Raw genomic sequence first — 21,020 nt, 5'->3', positions numbered from 1 at the left:
TGGGTGATTTGGGTTGTCATGGATTTTCTGAGACTGTAGCATTTCAAGCTAAGCCCACAAAGAACCAAGAAAGTCTCTACCTCACTCATAAAAGCCCACAACAGTCCTTCTCAGATAAAGCTTCTGGGACTAGTTCTATCCTACCAAATACCTGGAAGGTTGAGTACACCTAGTCTGCCTTGGCAGAAGCTTTTGAGTTTGTTTGTTTGTTTTGCTGTTTTCTAAGTGGTGCACATGTTTAGCCTGACTGTTCTTCCTGGTTACAACACCCCTCAGTTTCTCTTAAGGGTTGACATTGCTATGGTAGATAGTTGAGTGGATCATGAGAGATGACACAGAATTTAAACTCCTCTGGATTCCTCAGCTGCATACTCAAAAAAAGAGGAAAAGTCAAAGTGACATTTCAAGTTTTAATTCCTGTGCTTAATACATCCAGGAAACAAAAAACCCACTTCTAATCTGCAATCCTCTTGCCCAAAGACAGATTGTTCCTGAAATGCTGGAGGCTATTATTTATGGGACATAAAACAGCACATGTTTTCACTTCCCTAAATGAGTTTGTTTGACCCATCTGCACCAAATGTGCTTAATCACATGTGGGCAGGAGGTTCAGAGGCAGGAAACCGTCAGGATGTGTGCTTGCCCCTGATTGGTCTTGATGGGAAGCACTTAAGCAGCAGCAAACCACGATTTGGGCCTTTTCTTTTTTTCTTTTTTTTCAGAAAACCAGAGATGGACCTTGGTAGAGCCCATCCACCTGGCCAGTATTTGAATAAAGCTTGTGGGAGTGTCTTTTTCTCTACCAGTGGGATTAATATTTCCGGGAGGCCCCATCGAGATTTAGCCCAACATTCTAAAGGCTGGAATTTCACTACAGAATTGTGGGGCTGGGAGACCACTACAGGAGGCTCATGCCCTGAGACATTGTAAGGCTTGAGGTTGCCTTCAGTTTGTGGACCACTGGAGTAAACTGTCATGCTGAGAAATGCAACAAACATCTGCAGAAGCCTCCTGAAGAGTCATAGTCTGGTTCTGTGTTTTTGGAGCCCTATATGGTATGTGAAGGAGATTCAATAAGACCCCAATATTATCCCATCCAGGGTATATAGCAAGACATTGCCTGCCCACCTGGATCTAATTCTGGTTGGAAAGTTTTGGCTGTTTTTTGTGGGAAGTTTTGTCGGTCTTGTTAAAAATTTGTGTCTTCCTGTTTTTTTGGAAAGTTGTGTTTCTCTGTTTTCCAGTGTGTCTGTTAGTTTTGTTGCAAGCTTGGTGCTGAGACAAAAATGGGCCTGATATTTTTTTCTGTCTGATGCTGCCAGTCACCACAGATGCTTTGATGGCTGGGGCTCAGAATTTATCTCTGAGCTCTCTGGTCCCTGAATTTGTGTTAGTAGGAGTTATGGTATCTTTTGGGTGTGGGCAACTTTAAACTTGTTTTATGCTGGTTCTAGAGTTGGGTTATTGCTCTTCCTTCTCTAAACCCAAGTATATATAAAAGTTTACTTTATGTCCTTCATCAGTCTGAGCCATCTGACACTATGACAGGGAAAAGAAAGCACAGAACAGTCCCCCCAAATTAGACATGTTTTATGTGACCATTTTCTACCTCAAGGTTTATTAGTTTATTTTATTGGATATGGTTAAAGATCTGTACAATCTATGAAAAGATTAACTTAAAACTAGAAACATGGGGTTAGTAGCTAAAAATCTATGGGTAGGTGTCTTAGGGTTTTCATTGCTATAAAGAGACACCAGGACCATGGCAACTCCTATAAGGAAAATGTTTAATTGAAGAGGCTCCTTTCCAGAGATTCAGTCAATTGTCATGGTGATGGCTAGCATGGTGGGAAGCAGGCAGATGTGGGGGGGGGGAGGCTAGGGCTGGGAGTGCTGCAACAGGAAGTCAGCTGTCTGTCACACTGATGGGAGCTTGAGCAACAGAGACCAGCTGGACAGCCAAGCTTGTTACAGGAAGAGACCCTGTCTCAGAAAAAAAAAAAAAAAAAAAAAAAAAAAAAAAAAAGCATCTAAACCCTGTTAAAATTTCCTCTTTCTTTAAATTAGACTGAATATACTCAGCTGTAAATAATTTATTTAGCATTTCTATTTTGTATAGTTTGTTACTAATTTATAATTTTTCCCATATTTCACTTACTTAAAAAAAATATCTAACAAAGCTTCAGCATGAGAAATTACTAAGAGGGTACTGGAATGCCAAAGTAGCTGTCTTACACTGCAATGTGGCATCTTGGCTCTCTTGATTGTACACTACAGAGCTGAACAAAAGGAACTTACTAACGAGCCCAAAGCAAGTTTTAGTAAAACCAGAGCTTACAAATTCTAGAAATTGAATCCTTCCTAATCTTCCATTTCCTCCACTGATAGGTAATAAGTCAGCATTTGCTTAGAACTTGTGCTGGCTTTATCTGACAGTCCAATGCTGGCAGAACACCAGTCACAGTGATTCTTGTCTCAAGAAGGTTCATGGGGGAATTTACTTCTCTGAGACCTCCCGTCCTCCACCTAGGGTCTCTGTGTGGCCATTATTGCCAACCATAAATGAGACAAGTTAAGTTTATTTAGTGTTTAAAGTGTAGCTCCATCCTTTAATCCCTCCAGTCATTTTACTTTGTAGGGGGCTTATATTGGCAAAAACAAACAAACAAACAAACAAACAAAAATGACTGATGGGAGCCACAGAAGGAAGGGTTATGAATCCCTGCTTTCCCATCAAAATAAATTGAGCACAAGTGAATTTTTATTGAATTGTGCAAATAAAAGTTGAAACTAAATTCATTAAAGCAAAAGATGTTACTCTAATACATGAAGTTTTTATATTTAATCCACAATGTTTTTAATTTTATTAACATTTGAATTTTACTTTAAGAATTAGAACACACATGCACATACACACACACAGACAAACACACATGAACCTTTCTTTTCGTACAATAATAGTAAACTGCATTTTTAGGGGATTACCTGGTCATTTTCAACTTTATTTTCATGCGCTTTTCCCCCATGTTTTCTAGTAGAAGTAGCTAGATTCAGAAATCTTGGAAAAATATAGCTTTCATATGACCAAAAACTTTAGGAAAGTTTTTCCTTTATATCTGTATCCAACAGAAGAATATGAAAAATTTCTTATCATGTATTTTGGAACCCTGTTAACTGTGGTGGATGTCACATTTATGTTTGTTATGTTTTCTTTTTTAAATTTTTCAAAAGATTTGATCTTAAAAAAATCTATTTTATGTCTATGCATCACATGTATGACTGGTGTCTGTGGAGACTAGATAAACATTTTGGATCCCCTAAACTGGAGTTAGTGACAGTTGTTAGCTGCCATGTAAGAGCTGGAAATTGAACTTAGGTCCTCTGGAAGAACTGCCAGGGTTTTTAACTGCTGAGCCATCTCTCCAGCTCCTGTTACATTTTCTTTTAAAAATAATATGTAAAGAACATGAAAGCTTTAAAAACTAATAAAAAGGAAAGGGCAGAATCCTTGTTTGTATTTTTTTTTTCTAAGAAAATAAATGATGGTCTTTATCTGCTGTATCTGTGCAAGAACAGTGTAGAAGGACAGATACTATACTTAATCTTAGCCAAGAGGCTGAGAAGCAATGAAATTATGATAAAGATGCTGAAGTATAGCTCTTCACAGTTGGTGGCTTCTGGTAGTGGAGGATGGGATTCAGTTGTCTTTGAAAGACTACTCACTCACCTGGAGTTTGACCAAACTTTAATGAGGATGTGAGCAACACAAATTGGACTTAGTGTATTTTTGTCTTTTCTGGGGGAGGGCAAAACCGTGGGAGGGTGGACCTGGGAGGAATGGGAAGCATGTGTGAGTGGGGTGCATTGTGTAAAATTCCCAAATAATCAATAAAAATATCATGTTGGGAAAAAAGAACTGTGTAGAAAATGAAATATCAGGTTTAATAAAAAGCACTTGGCACTGAGGGAAGCTTATAATTAGTTAGCCCATAAAAATAAGTGCTCAGAGGGTGAAACCAGTATCTATAGGTCAACATTTCCCTCTTTAAGTAATCTAGTGGTGTCTAATTATGGTTATACTCCCAATTTATCATCTATGACATCAACACAACACATAGAATTTGTAAAAAATAATAATAATAGAGAGGTATCTTTTGTTTGTATAATTATGCATTTTATAGAGGAAACTTAGAACAAGCAGGACCATGTTCTGAAAGGAAATCCAGCCACTGATGGGGTAGGCCTCATCCTGATCCACAAGTATCCGTTGTGGCATGCTGTCCTGGAATTCATTTACTTTCATTAAAGTTGTAGGAAGTAGTAGTGCAGTTAAATAATCCACAAATAATGCCCAGTTTCTTTGAAAATCTCCTTCCTGCTTAGAATGATATTTTGATCTAGTAGACAATTAGGGAAAAGGTGCATTTCAAATTAGTCTACTCAGGAATTTCCTGACTCAAATCTCAAAGCAAATAAGCTGCTCAAAATCTGTTGGTCTATCCTTAAGACTGTCAAAGTTTGTTTTTTGTTGGTTTGTTTGGATGGGGCACCTAAATTTGAAAACATGTAGAGGACTGATTCAAAATATAAATGCAGAAACGAGTTCTTAGTGAGATGTTTTGCCTTTGGCATCTAGACATGCAGAAGGGATTAACAGGGTTTCGATGATCTGAAGAAGGGAATGGGGGAAAACTGAGCTGGAGGATAAATATAGAAAGAGGAAGGGTGCTAAAGTAACAGTAAAGATGTCTGGAAAAGTCACAAGGACTCATACTGTTAGCCAACTACCTACAAAATACTTACAATAAATGTATGTCTGTGTATCCATATGCACACATAGTTTAAATGAAATTGTCCCCACAAGAGCCATAGACCAACAAAAAACCCAACACCAGACATGTGAAGCCTGACCCAGTTTCAGTTGTTGGACAGAGTTTCTCAGTAGACTCCCAAAGCTTTATAGACGATTGCTAGTACCCTTTGTTCCCTCTGCCCTCAGAAGTGGAAGGTAAATCCCTATTGCTGAAGACACCAGGCACTTCAGAAATAGGGATCAGAGAATGTGACTTGAATTTGACCTGAAAGTTTCCTTCCTGGGGATTAGCTTTCCTGGTGCCAGAAGGCATCATGCAAGCTTCCAAAGGAGGGAAGCAACCAAGAAGACTACCCAGGTTTTTGCCTATGAACCACAACAACAACCAGCACGGTAAAGTAAACCTCAGGGTGCAGTAATGGCATATACCTTTTGGTGGTAACCAATGCCTCTCTGACTGAACTTAAAACTATCTTGTTTTAGCACTCACTTTTCTGTGGGTCTTGCATGCCTAGTTTATACAGCATAAAGTCAAACAGTCCAGACAAGAGCAGTATCTTGCCCAAATGGCTAGTCTTGCCATATTGAAAGCAAACTCCATACTGAGTTTCTTCAATGTCCATTTTCCTTTTTGACACAGGAACAGTTGTGCCTTGCTATTAAGAAAAAAACCTAAACCATTTTAAATGTCGTATTCTGTAGAGTTTTGAAAGGTTTGAAGAATATTTATCCATCTCAAATATATCTCTATATACCTAGAAAACCTAACTAACTTAATTATAAGTTTTGACTATTATAGGTAATTATCTGTAAGCTGTACTAAATTATACATTACAATTTTAAATGAGCTATATAAACACAATAACTAAACAAGAGGAGAAATATACATATCACAAATTGACCTTAAATTTGTATCGATAAATGAAAATCCATTCCAAAACAAAGATTCATATCTATACCATAATCCCCTTTTTACCTTTAAAAGGAGATTGGTTGTGGTCATTAACTATTTATAACCAAGCCTATTTAAATGAAAACACACATTTATAGACAATATTTGGGAATTAGGTCTCCGTTCTTTCTAAACTACTTCCTGCTGTTAGGGGGCATTGTCATGGGGATCCTAGGAAGACTCAGAAATCCTGGCTGTAGTGGTCTGCAAGGCTGCCTTGTCCCAGCTATTTTGAATGTTGTATCACCTGGGACACTGCTTCAGGCGGTCTGGCTTGATCAAACCATGTTAGTCTGGAAGGAATCCACAGCTTTGCATTTTCTGTGGAAACAAAAATAGAAATCCTTTTCCCCAGTAACCTGTCCTTGGACTTAAATTTTGGAGTCAAAGAATTTTTAAAATATATAAGTTGAATTAATCCAGCAGCATTTAACAGTTGTTGTCATTTCCTCAGCAGTCAAACAACTTAAAGACAATACAATAGCATACAGTTTCCAGACTCTTTTTGTGTTTTCCATCCTTATATGGCTTTTTATTATTCTATTTCTTCTACTTCTATTTTTCATTTTTTGAGACAGGGTTTCTTGAGACAGGTGTAACTTTTATCTGTCCTGGAATTAACTCAGTATACCAGGTTTACTTTGCAATCACAGAGATCTGCTTGCCTCTGTCTCCCGAGTGCTGTAATTAAAGGCATGTGCCACCACATTAAGCTACTTTCTTTCTTTTTATTATTCTTTTTTAAACCATTTTATCCTGTTTCTTTTTCTCTCCCAAGCCTATGTATATTTTAAAACACACTGTAAACCTTTAGAATCTGTCTTTACTGTAAATCTTTATCTTTTTCTGGCTACCACTTTTATCTGGTAAACAAGATTGGTCGAAGGAAAGCCACAGCTGTAAGTTTTCTTATTAGAAACAAAACATGGTATCATTTTTTCATTAGTATGACTTTTAATCCTTTACATTTATACATTTTATCAAGAGAATCTTTAGAGTAGATATATCAATAATAAAAAACCTTTGTTTGGCTTCCAGTCCATGGAAGAAGCTTTTTCTGGCTGTAGTCCCTTGAGCTTAGCTGTCCAATTCCTAGGTGTATCTCAAGGTGAGAGACTGCTTGTCTATTCCCGGTTTTCTCCATACTTGTGTAATTACATTCTCTGTGTCCCTAAGGATCATGTACATTTTATATTTTCTTCTTCAGTTACCCTGTTTTATTCATTGATTATCAGATGGTAAACAACTTCCACTGGTGTAATGAGCCCTAACATGTTATGCCGTGTAATGGTGTGATATTCTGTTTCTCTGTGGTTTCATGCTTCCCAGATTTGTGTTGAGAATTTTTATTTTCACCAAAAAAAACCCCAACAAAACAAAAAAAAAAAAAAAACAAAAACAAAAAAAATATGGATATATGGTTTTTTCTATTCTCCTTCCTTTGTTATTTTGGGGTACAATATTTGATACAATATTGCCATTTATTATTATATTTTATGTCCTGTTTGTCACTTTCCTCATTATTGACCTTTTTGTGGTTAATTGGTACTTTTTAAATTTCCTGTTTCTTTTCCTTCATAGATTTCATGCTGATTTTCCTCACTGTTTCTTTTAGCTGAGAGGGTTATAAAAGTACATTTGATAATAATATCAGCTTATTCTCTTATTACCTCTATACTTTGTGGTGGTAGTTATCACTAATCCTATTTCCAGGTTTGTACTAATCCCATGCTAAATATCTCCGCAGTGATGATCAGACTCAGCGACTGTGGCAAGTCACTCAGCCACGGCGCCCCGCTGGTCCAGCATCGTGGCATCCACACGGCTTTGAGGCCCTACCATTGTGCTGCCTATGGCAAGGCCTTCGGCTGCAGGTTCATGCTACTCAAACATCGCAGCCGCCACAGCAGGGAGAAGCCATACCATTGCCCTGTATGTGTCAAGGCCTTAGGTCAAGATTCGTGGCTGACCCAGCTCCTGTGCACACACAGTGGCTCTCATTCTCACAAGTTCCCCATGTGTGCCAAGGGTTTTGGGCAGGGCTCTGCACTGCTTAAAGGCCTGCCCACCTACACTGGAGAGCATCCTTACCAGTGCCCGCAGTGTGGCAAGGCTTTGGGGCTGAGCTCAGCATTGCTCCAGCATCAGCCCACCCACACAGGCTGAGCGTCCCTACTACTGTCCCCACTGTGGCATGGGCCTTTGGGCAGAGCTCCAACTTACAGAATCACCTCCGACTCCACATTGGTGAGTAACCTTATGCCTGCCCATACTACTCCAAGACCTTTGGGCAAAGCACTGGGTTCCTGCAACACATCCATGTCACTGCCTGGCTTGAGCTGGGAGGCCAGGGCAGATCTTTTTCCTAGGTCCTGATGCTGTTCCTGTGCCAGAATCTGGCCTGGGCCTCAGCTCTGATGCCAGCTCTGCCGGAAGTCCTGTCCCTACTCCCGTGCTGGGTTCACTTCGAAATCCCATCCTCCAGGCCCACTCAGGATCTATCACCATCTTGATCTTCTGTCTTCTGGCCCTAAGCCAGGTCATGATGCTGACCCTGTTGTGGTACCCAGTCCTGACCAAGAATCTGATCCCAGTCCAAACCCCAATGTTGTCCCCAGTTCTAACCCTAGCCCCAAGTCTCAAGCTGATCCCTGGCCTCCCACCCATGACAGTCTATCCAGCCCTTCCAACCCTAGCCCCAAGTGGGTAAAAGAAGAAGGGGCATTGCTGGAGCCCCATGGATAAAGGGGGCACTGGCATCTTTGGTGGCTTGGGCAAAGTGTGTTATATTCATAGTAAAATCCTCCTACCTCCTGAACGTTCTCCCTCCACGAACACTTATTTTAGTGTCTGGATTTGAGCAACAACCGGATTGATGACTCAAGCTATGTAGGTGTAGAAGTCATTCAAGAACCCTGCACTTTCAAAATTTTGAATAAGACCAAATTGCTCCCAACCACCATAACTCATCCTATTAGTAATAAAAGCAGTGTGTGTTTCCTATTTCAAATCCTGACTGTTGATCTCATTACCTTTTCTGAGTTGCTATCATTTTTTTCTGTCATTTTTTCATAGCAATGTGGTTCAGCAAGTGATTGGGAAAGTCTACAAATGATATATGCTGTGTGTCTGTAATTTCAATAACAGGTCCTAGGACTCCACCTCGATGTTGACCATGGCTTCACTACTTCATCTGTTGATTTCTCTTTGGTGGCCATCAGAAATAGCTGAGAATCCAAGTCCCACAGACCCAACAAGGAGATAACACTTGCATTGTTATAAATACCAGCCTTTGAATCTTTAATGCAGATAAAATAAGGCAATATGGACAAGCCTCAAAGGTCTGACTTGTTTATCCAAATGGGGTAGAAAATCAGTGGTAAAGATAACAGCAGGTGGTTCTTACAAAATCTTCAACTGTGTATGCACTGTGCCTAATTTGCATATACTCTTAAAACTAGTCATCATTCTGCAACCTGGTCTTGTCCTCTCCCTCTGCATCTGGATTCTAGTTCGACTCAGTGTTTAGTTATGGGTGTTTGCTTCTGTTTCTGACAGGTACTAGATGAGGGCTCCATGATGGTGGATAAGTTAGTTGTTGATCTCACTATCTGGGAAGGGCATTTATGGTAGCCTTTCCACGGTTGCTCAAATTGTTAGTTGGCGGCAGTCTTATAGGTCTCTAGACATTTCATTAGGTTCAGTTTTCTCTTCAAACCAATAATGGCTCCCTCTTTTATGTTCTCTCTCTTTCTCTCCCCTCTCTCTTTCTCTTCTGTCTTCTATTCCTACTCTGATGGAACACATAGAGGCAGCTGACCAGAACAAGGAGGAGCTAATGGGCCTCCCCCCAGACTGATAGCTGGGAATCTAGCATGAAACTGACTCAGACCCATGAACATGGGTGTAGTGAGATAGTCCTAGTCCCTACTTCAAATGACTTGACAGATCTACATGACCCCACCTGGATGGCATTGCCCTACATTTGGAATGGGGGTGGGGGGATGGGAGGGGAGGGTGGTCAGGGTGCATGTGAGGGGGCAGAGAGGATAATAGGGAGGGAAGGAGAGGGAACTGGGATCGACATGTAAAATAAAAATTAATAATAAAAAACAAAAAAACTAGTCACCATTCATTTCTTTCTTTGCATATTTCAAGTCTAACTTGTCTTTTAAAAGTATCCTAATCTGTATGTAGACTGAAAACTTTTTGTTTTGAATAATGGTAAAAATTTCTATTGCTGTCCTTATATTTAGGGCAAGTTTGTCTGTTTATTTTCAATCAAGGAAGGGTTTATTGTGGCTCAAACTAGAGAATACAGTCAATCATAATAGGGACAGACTCATGAAGAAATGTTCACACTGCATCTACAGTCAGCAGCACAGAGGTGAATGCTACCCCCCAGCCCCATCGTCCTTTCCATTCAGTCTAGGACTCTAGTCCAGCGAATAGTGCCATCCACAGTTAGGGAGCATCTTTCCCTGTCACTTAGCCCAATCAAGAAACTCCTTAAGCACACTGGGACATTTCTTTCTATAGTGATTCTAAAAACCCCTCAAGCCAGCCATCACAATGAACCCATGTATGTTCTGATGCCAAATAAGATCTGGCTGATCATGAAAAACTTTTCCATGTTCTATAAACTCATAGGAAATTTTCAAGAGGTGAGTTTTCTTTCTTTTACTATAAAACATTCCTTCGTTCTTTACACTGACTGTGGCTTATGCTTTCTAATGGTAAGTAAGGTCTGACTTGTAGTAGAGCCTTTATCCATTCGTTGTGTTCATCAGTCTCATGGCCTGCCTGCATTCTCAGATGCCAAGTGTAGTTTACTTACAGTGTTTACATCTATTGGTTTTACATCTATTGTCTTTGAGTTCATTCATGTTGAGTGAGGTGGGACTAGAAACAAAAGCTTTCTCACATTCTTTATATTCAAAAGACTTCTCACCAACTTGAGATCTCTGGTATATAGTGAGTTATAACTTACCAGATTTGTTTTTCTTTTTTAGGGGGTGGGGGTGGGGCAAAGGGTTTATTGCAGCTCACAGTTCCTGATTACAGCCCATAACTTTGGGATAATCAGTGGAAAGAGCTTGAGATAGTTGGTTACATTACATCACTGTATACATAGTTCACGAAGCAGACAGGACAGCCAAAGCTTTTCTACATCCTTTATTTTCACAGAGCTTTTGCCTGTGTGATCTATCTTAGGTACTCTGAGGTTCAACTTCCAGGAGAAAATTTCCCTTCATTCCCTATACTCACAGGTCATCCTTTCTGTATGGAGCCACATGTTAAATGACAGTTGACTTAGAATAAAAGCTTGATTTCTGACATTCCTTACATTCATAGACTATGTCACACATGTAAGACGTCTGACTCAGCGCTACGTGATTCAAGATGAAATCTTTCCACACATGCTTTCAATTCCTGAGATTTTGTTCCTTGTTAGAGTTTGTATTGAGCCTTATGCATTCAATCATCTCTTCACTGATGCAGTGTGATTGGTGATTCCCATTTGTATGTTCAAGAACAAACAGGTTGTTGTTCTCAAACAGCATATCTCTGTACAGTCCTCTTAGCATCATTGAGTACTCACCGCTCTGCCAGAGGTCTACAGCTGTATCTAGTACATTAAAGAAGATGTATCATGTATCCTTATGTATTCGTACTCATTCCAAACTTCAAGGACATCTAAACCCCCACTGTGGATCTCCCTGCAACAGCCGACTATATAACAACAAAGGCTATGGCAGGGCTTCCCAGACTGCAGATGAGAGAGTGGCATAAGAGCAAGCTTCAAGGTTTCTAGCTGTTCCGGTTGGTATTTTCATATCAAAATACACTAAGTAGTCAAATGTTTAAGTATTTATCTAAAAGCTCAGGTTCTTTTTGGAAAAGTGTTAAATCTGTGTTTAGTTTTGATTATGTAACTGGGATGTTAGGATGAACTTGGCTGGAAAGATAAGCAATTTGAGGTTTGTTATATTAAACTTACCACCCCAGGAACTGTCCACAGAGACACAGGTGCTCTCCAGAGGCATGGCCACAGTCTTTCCTGTGAGTTGGTTCAGCTAACCTACCTGGAAGAGAAAGGATGCACAGTTGAACACCCTAAGCCACCTTTTTATAACCCGAAGACATAAAAATTAACTAGATGTAACTTTTATGAGAATGCCCAAAATATTCATTCTCTTAAAAAAAAAAAAGAAAATGCTTTCCATTTATCTTCAACCTCACTTTATTGTCCTGCTCTATTCAACTGCCCAGATATCAATCAATGTTTTTAAACCTTTATAGCTTTTGTCTCTCTTTTCTAGGGAGTGTGGAGTTTCACATGAGGAGTTGATGAGTACAGTGAACACAAGCTTGCAATTTCATTTCTCTTCTCAAAGCCCTCCCTTAACCCCGTTTTAAAGGCATATCTTTCTGGCTCATTCCACATTGTTAAAAATCGGATATTCCTTATGCATACACTCCCTTCACATTCTTTCAGCTTTCTACCTAATTGGTGTTCATCTTTTCTCTTGCAAACCTTTCCATGCTTAGCTGATTTCTCTTGGAAAGGTTCTTCCCTCTAGCTCCTTGGTGACTTGATGCCACCCAGCTCTTTCAGTTTCTCTCAATTAGCTCGCCCTCCCTCCAACCCCCCCCCCCCGCGTTCAATCTGTTGGAGAATTCCTTTGTTTTCACATTTCTGAAATATGTTGCCTTCTTTCTCCTCTTTCCCTCTTGTACTGTGTTCTCACCTTTAAAATTGTCTATTTCTTACGAATCTATTTTAAACCCTACTCCTTTGATTATGTTCTTTTTGACCTATTTGCACCCTGCTAGACCAGAGGAAATATCTGCATAGTTGAATGTAAGGAGTAAGGTTTTTCCTCCCACCACTGGTCTGGTCCCGCCGCTGCGCCAGCCCCAAACACAGATACTCTGTATTTGATATAATGCTATTGGCCCAGTACTAGTTTCTTATAGGCTAGCTCTGTCTTAAGTATTAACCCATTTCTGCTGATCTATGTATTTTCACGTGGTCTTCTCTTACTGGGGAGCCAGCTGGCATTCTGCTTTCTCCAGACTCTCCATCTTGACTCCTCCTTCCTACTTCCTTTTTCCTCCTTGTCTCCTAGTCCCTCCTATCTTCCTTTCCTATTGGCCAACAGTGCTTTATTCATTAACCAGTATGAGAAACATATAAAAAATGACATCTCCCATCAGTTGAATCAATGAATTTTAATTTGTCAAAATTATTCATTTTCTTATATAACAGAGAGACTGCTACTCAAATTCAGATTCCTGCCCCAAATTGTAATTTTCAGCACTTCACTGAACATAATTTTTCCTTCTCTCTCTGATTTTTTTCATGTGTGCCACAGTAATTCCAAATTCTCTTTATCCCATTCAACATTTCCATTTCTAGATTACTTTAATTTTTATTCATAAAATTATATTCCTTTTATATTTATTTCCACATTTATTCTATTCTCAGATTTTTTTCTTCCAACTGTTAGCTCTCTTTTATGCCTTGATCCTTCTTCATACCTGTGTTCTTTGTTGTTCTTGTTTTGATTGCTTGGATATTTTGATATGTATATATGTATGTGTGTATATATACACACATACATGCATATTAATACATCTCACACACACACACACACACACACACGTGTATAACTCACTTTCCTTCCTAAGTTGTAAGCCCTCTGAAGGGAATGGAATTTCAGAGTGATACATGACAGATGATGATTCAGACTCCTGTGCTGTGAATTGTGAGCCATTTGGATACTGGCAGGTCACAAGCCCCAGAACAGTCTGTCCCCAGAAGAATGTGCAGTGTATTTACTCTAGTCAGAAGGTGTTGTAGCTCTTTTTCATAGCATCCTGCGTACTATTTAGACTTCATTCTACAGCTATTTATTCAGCAGTGATCCTTCCCTGATGCTGTACCATCACTGCCTGGCAATGATGAACAAAGGAAATGGCATTGTGACCATTTGAGCAAATGTTTGTGGCTGTAAACCTTAATGAGTGAAATGAATTTGGAGCTGAAGAGATGGTTAAAAGCACTGGCTGTTCTTCTGAGGACCAGTTTTCACATTCCAGCACCCACCCAACAACTTGCCACCATCTGTGAGTCTGGTTTCAGAGTATCTGACACTGTTGTCTGTCATCCGTGGGCAGTGCACACATGTGGTGTACATACATGCAAGCAAAACACCAACAGAAAATGAAACCTAAATTTTAAACTCAAAGTGAAGTTTAAAGAAATGAATCTGATCTGTGACACATCAATTTTATGCTGAATTTTGTTTCTTATAATATACGTGTTATTATAAAAACTATACATGTAAGCTATATTAAGAGGCAACAAAAAAGGAAAAATTATCTTAAATTAATGTTGAATACTCCTGGCACCACTAAAGATTTTGACATTAAATTAGTGTCAATGATGATAGGGAGGCTTTTATAAATGTATTAAGTAAAAATACTTAATTTTATTTTTACTAACTGTATTTTCGGGATGTTTTTGGGGGGATGACTTTAATCTTACTCTGTTCCTTAGGATTCAGGATAATATTTCTCTTTGTTTTGCTTTGCAATGAATGGTCTTTTTGGAAAAAGCTACTGTTATACATAAGGCACCTTTATATTTTGTTTCTTTGCTCTTGTTACTGAAAGAATATTTTCTTTATCCCATTTTATAGGTCAATTTGCGAATAGACTTGGTTGAGTTAAACCTGATTAACAATCTTTGACCTTCATGCTCCTGTGTATTATAATATCTAGGTTTGGAAACTTTTCTGCTGTCCTTTCGCATTATCATTGGTCTTTAGACTCAACAATTCAAATATTTGTTGTGTTAATTACCTTCCTACTGTAATAATAAAACACCATGGGCAAGGCAACTTATAAAAGAAAGCATTTAATTGGGCTTACAGTTCCAGAGGTTTAGAGTGCCCAATGGTAGATTGAAGACAGCTAAGGATATGCATCTCAAACCACAAGCAAGGTGTAGAAAGTTCCAGTTAAAAATGGTTAAATCTTTTGAAAGCTCAAAACCCACTTTCAATGACACACCTCCTACAATAAAGCCATACCTTCTGCAGTGGTTTGAATAGGAATGGCTCCCATAGACTCATGTGTGTGAATGCTTGGCCCATAGGGAGTGGCACTATTAGGAGGTGTGGCCTTGTTGGAGTAGGTGTGGCTTTGTTGGAGGAAGTTTGTCACTGTGGAGGCTGACTTGAAGTCTCATATGCTCAAGCTATCAGTGTTGGCACAGTCTCCCTCTGCTGCCTGCTGATCAACAGTACTCACAGTTCCTTCTCCAGCACCAGGTCTGCCTGCATGCTGCTGTGTTCTGCCATGACAACAATGGAGTAAACCTCTGAAACTGTAAGCCATCCCCAATTAAATGTTTTCTTTCATACAATTCACCACGGTCATGTTTCTTTTTACAACAATAAAGCTTTATAAGTCTCTGCTTATTCCCAGAGACTTCCACAAAGTATGGACCAAGTATTTAAGCATATGAACGTAGAGGGGTCATTCTCAGAAAAACTACCACTTTCCACTCCTTGGCCCCCATAGTCTTATTTCTCTTAGCTATTGACTGTGTGTATGTGACATGATTGTGTGCTTTAAGTGCTTCATTCCTTAGCTTCTATGCAATGGTGAACTATAATCTGGAACTATGAACCAAAATAAAACTTTGCTCTCCTAAGTTTCTTTGGAGAACCTCAAAATGAAACGAGGACATAACATATTTGTTATGCTGTCTAAATGTGTGCTTACCTCTGCTAATTCAGCAATAGATGATACCTAAATCCTTATTTGCTCCAGCAGACCTCTTGTATACTGTTACTGTTCCAGCATTAGGAAGCAGCTCAACATCAGGTTTGTCTGATACATGGTAAATATAGTCCAATCCTTACGAAGTTGTTTCTGATTCTAGTGTAGTCACAACTGCCTCATCTACAATTCATCTACAGGCACTAGCCTCTTGTGAAGTATATCACGACTGTGCAAAGTTCTATTCAGAATTACCTGGGATGAACCAAGAGCATTTTCCTATACTATACCTGTAGCTATCAATACCACACACTATAATAGTCTTCCACAACCAGAATTGCTCATGCTCTGCATGAGAACAGGGTCTGAAGACTCATGGATGCAAGAGCATCCATGGAGAAATCAGACATGGGACACTTCTTAGTTTCATTTTATTGGAGACAAAGACCATCTCAATATGACTTGACCTACTCTGACAACCTGCATCTTTCACAGGCTTTATTTGTACAAAAAATTATTTTCTCATAGACTGAAATCATTGATTACAAAGTCTTTTTGTGGTCTATACTTTTTCTAAAGTCTTCCATGCTTACATAAGCATATCAAAGTGAAAGAAAAAAATGAGCAAACAGCAAATTTCATGAGAACTAAAACTTACAATTATAAAAATTAATTAACTCAGTATATTTTTCCTTGAAATTGGTGTCATTAGAGAAATACTAGACAGAATGTCTCTGTGTAAGTTTGACTAAGCTAACAGATCAAAAGTTACTTCCTACTACCTGTTATTTCAAGCTTCTCCTATAGTATCCTATTAATCTACTATAACAGATGTCTAATCATTCTACAGAAATCCAATTCCTCAATCCCCTTTTAAATTCTTTCTTTTATATCTGGCATAAGACCACCCTTGACCTCTGAAATACTGAGCTCTTCTCTATTCTTTCTATAATGAAGGAAGTCCTGATCTGACATGTATGCTCAGGAAGTCAGGCAGTCATGGAGCCAGAATGTTTCTCTTTGTTTCACTGTCATAAACTCTTGTTTCAATATGGTCTGTATCTTTATCAGAAGCATGCAAAGCATAAAGAACATCAAGATTCCCAAACCTGCTTGCTTTGTCAGTAGGAGGGTACCAAGGCTTGTCATTAATTTTGTAATCAAAAATCTTTTCCTTGTTCATGCTAGTTCCATGTTTCTGAGACAGAACATGGAAACCTAATGATTAAATTATAGTTTTTCAGCTTCTAAAATCTTCCTAAGTTTTTCTTCCTTAATGATTTTTTTTTCAGATCTTGTGTCTCATGCTTACTAATACCACTTAAGTAGTAGGTTATATAGGAGACTCACTTTCTTACACACCTAATTCTCCCAGGGAACCACCATAAGTTTTATTCTTACTAACATCAACCCTCATAAGAATTGTTACATTGTCCTAGTTCCAGCCTTTGGTGAGGGGCCCTTATCAGCAAGGAATTCAACCATCAAACACGTCAAAGACATAGGTAAGCTCTGTGCAGCAAATTCCACCAAGGGCAGTAAAGGGACAGTCAAGTCATCCAAGCACTGTAAGCTTTGGTAAGGAGTGTCTTCAAGATGATTGGCATCACCACATGCCAGAGGACACGAAGAACATGCAGCAGATGACAGCTATTCATCAGGTCCACCCATCTGATGAATAACTCTCGTATGGGGAGCTCCACTAGGCAAAGGTCATGCAGTTACTGGCTGCGGATGCCGTTTGTTTCTGTCTGTGAACTGACAGTGGGATGAATTCTTCCCATACTGTATAATTTGGGTGAATGAAATATACTCTCATAGCCAGGCCTTTATTCCAGGGCTTCAAGGCAATTATATACAATTAGTTGTTTTAAAACCTTAGATCAAATTCAAAGCAGCCCAGTTGCTCCTGTGAATGAAATGAACAAGGACAAATTCCTAGGTGTCTAATTGGGGAACCAAGGTCAGACATGAAACAACTTTAGTGCCATTGACAACTGGTTCTCATGTAGACTGACACACAATCCCATCACACCAGGAGGTTAGACTCCAGTGTCATGAAAGACCAATGCATGAAGACAGGCAAAGGATTCCTCTGTGTATTTGCTATCAATAGCAAAATCATTTGCAGATGTTAACCTCTACAGGGCACTGATTAAACGAGTGGAAGACTCTGATGATGTGCCTGTGATGCTGGTAGGGAACAAGTATGACTTGCTAACAAGGACAGTTGACACAAAGCAAGCCCATGAGCTGGCCAAGGGTTATGGAATTACATTCATTGAAACCTCAGCCAAGACCCAACAGGGTGTGGAAGATGCCTTTTACACACTAGTAAGTGAGATGCGCCAGTACCGAATGAGATAGCTTAACAGCAATGATGATGGCCCTCCAGGTTCTACCGGTTTGCCCTGTTTGGTGATGTAGTAAGAACCTTTGAAAGTTCTGTCATCAGAGAGGAGCCACTTTCAAGCTGCACTGATGTCCTGGTTCTGACATCCCTGGAGGATATGTGTCCCTGCTGCTCTCTGCATCTCATCGAAGCTCCTGCTTCCTGCTTCCCTGACTCAGTAGATGAGCACAGTCATCTAACCTGAGACCTCCTCAGAATAACTACCTCCTCACTCAGCTGTCTGACAAGAGAAATGAGCCTGTTACTCCCCAGTAGTTTCTACTCCTGGGTTCTGCTCCTTAGAAACACACTGCCAGCCAAGTTTGCCTTCTAAAAAGCAATTTACACTCTGATACAGAGAACCAAACTATAGACAAGCAATTCTGTTGACAACAGTTTCTTAAGCTCCAAGGTAATACCTGCTGGTGATTTCCACCCCCACCCCCCACTCCTAACTGTTGAACATGGCCTTGTTAGTTTTGGGGGAAATGTAAATAACTGTTTCCTAAGAATATAACTAACATTCTTGATTGGTTGATTTGTACTGTGATCAACCAACTATTCTATAAACTGGCATCTTCTCTGTGTTCATTAATGCAAACATGAATACTGACTTCAGTCCATCCTACTCTTCTCAGCTGCATGGGATTAAATCCAACTTTCACAACAAAGTGCCTTTTGGTAGGCTTCCTTTCAGTTTCTAAGTGGGATAGCCGTTTCAAGAACCATTATATAGGAAAGTGACTATGAGCCATCTATCTTTGTTGGAAAGGTGTATCCACCTGATGGCAGATACCATGTCTGTGTACATGAAGATAGTTTCTCTGTTTGGGATTATCACAAGAGAAAGCACTAAAACAATTATGAGTAATTTCACTTAGTTTTCATCTAATCTTTTTTTTTTTAATGGTAGCTTACTATCTATGAATACTTATAATTTCTTCTAGGTTACTGATACTCTAGTATTCAATGAGTTTTTATAACTAAATTTGGGGCATACTATGAATCTATATCTATAGTTAGTCAAATACTATAAAACTTGGTATGTTATTATTTTATAGCTATGATCAATTCCAAACTCAAATATAGTTTATTGGCAGATTGGCAGACAGATTATATCTTTGCTGCAATGTTTCTTCAGCGCAAATAATATATATAATTATATATGTTATATATATTATTTGCCCTTCTCACTACTCCCTTCACTCATCCTATAGCAATTCAAACATCCATAGGGGCTTGAGTAATTATTTCAGTACAATAAATCATGGTGATAATGGACCAAAGTCATGGTTTCAAAACTTGAAAAAGCCAGTTAGCATCACAGAAAAAATTATCCATATTTGCTCCCTGCCTGTTACTTCTGCTTACAGATTTTTGCTTGGTGCCTGCTGTTAGCGCTACAAGGATAAAGGAGTGGTCCAATACCAGGACTGGAAACTCTTGGTGTGCAGTGGGGTAAACTTAGACTTTTTAAAATTTTCAGACCTTCATTTTTAGCCACATAGAAACCAAAGCCAGAGTTCAAAGCTCCATCTCTCTTCCATGTGAGCTAACTGTTCTTTAATCTATATGGCTTTTTAAAAGTATTTAAAACATGTCAGTAAGTTAGTTTTCCAAATAACAAAAGCTGATGCATCCATTCAAATCAAGAGGGTTCCTTTGCTGTTTGAGAAAGTAATGTAAATTGCCATTAATGCTTGATATATAGGGTTTGGTATTTCCATTTCCAAGTAATTTCTTAGTGGGTTTTTACTCAGCTCAGTAATTCAAATGAAAAAGTAAAATTGAATACCTTATTTGAAAAAACGAAAGTACATGCACAAAACTCAAATTCAAATGGATCAAAGATCTCAACATAATTCCAGCCACACTGACTCTCTTACAAGAGAAAGTGGGAGGTACCCTTGAACAAATTGGTATGGGAGACTGCTTCGTGAACATAACACCGGTAACACATACACTGAGATAGACAATTAATAAATAGGACCTCCTCAAACTGAGAAGCTTCTGTAAGGCAAAGGACACACACAATCAACAAGACCAAATGGCAGCCCACAGACTGGAAAAAGATCTTCACCAAACCCACATCTGACAGAGGGCTGATCTCCAAAATATACAAAGAACTCAAAACACTAGTCACCAAAGCACCAAATAACCCTATTTAAAAGTGGGGTACAGAACTGAATAGAGAATTCTCAATAAAGAAATCCAAAATGACTGAAAGACACTTAAGAAAGTGCTCAACATCCTTAGTTATCAGGAAAATTCAAATTAAAACAACTCTGAGATACCATCTTACTTGTGCCAGAATGGCTAAAATTAGAAACACCAGTGACAGACAGCTTATGCTAGAGAGGATGTGGAGAACGGGGAATACTCCTCCACTGCTGGTGGGTGTGCAAACTTGTACAGTGATTTTGGAAATCAGTATGGTGGTTCCTCAGGAAAATGGAAATCAGTCTACCACAGGACCTGGCAATTCTACTCTTAGGCATATACCCAAATGATCCACATCCATGCAACAAGGTCATCTGTTCAACTATGATCATAGCAGCCTTATTTGTAATAGCAAGAGCCTGGAAGCAACCTAAATGTTCCTCAACTGAAGAATGGATAAAGAAGATGTGGCACTGTGGCACATTTACACAATGGAGTACTACTCAGTGTGTGTGTATGGGGAGGGGGGCGGAATGGAATCTTGAAATTCACAGGCAAATGGATGGAACTTGAAGAAACTATCCCGAGTGAGGTAACCCAGTCACAGAAAGAGGAACATGGTATGTACTCACTCATATATGGATTTCAGACATAGAGCAAAGGATCACCAGCCTATAATTCACACCATCAGAGAAACTAGGATACAAGGAGGAAGTTAAGAGATTCATACAAGGTCCCACACAGAAGGGGAAAGGAACAAGATGTCTTGAGCATATTGGGAGTGGGTGGGGGGCAGTGAGTGGAGAGAGAGGTGGGTTAAAGAGAAGGGGAGGAGAGGAGAGCATGTGGGACTAGGAAGATTGAGTCAGGGGAGGAATAGAGAAAAGCAAAAAAAAAAAAAAGAGAGA

General features: G+C 39.2%; 2 pseudogenes; one reads left to right on the top strand and one right to left on the bottom strand.

Moving 5' to 3' along the window:
- Positions 1–3,463: 3,463 nt before the first annotated feature.
- Positions 3,464–3,628, bottom strand: LOC127215239 (uncharacterized; annotated as a pseudogene).
- Positions 3,629–7,514: 3,886 nt separating this feature from the next.
- LOC127215007 (zinc finger protein 358-like) lies at positions 7,515–8,510 on the top strand (annotated as a pseudogene).
- The last annotated feature ends 12,510 nt before the right edge of the window (positions 8,511–21,020 follow it).

This window comes from Phodopus roborovskii, unplaced genomic scaffold (genome assembly GCF_943737965.1).
Source record: "Phodopus roborovskii unplaced genomic scaffold, PHOROB, whole genome shotgun sequence".
NCBI classification, from domain to species: Eukaryota; Metazoa; Chordata; class Mammalia; order Rodentia; family Cricetidae; genus Phodopus; species Phodopus roborovskii.
This window is presented reverse-complemented; position numbering and strand designations above follow the sequence as displayed.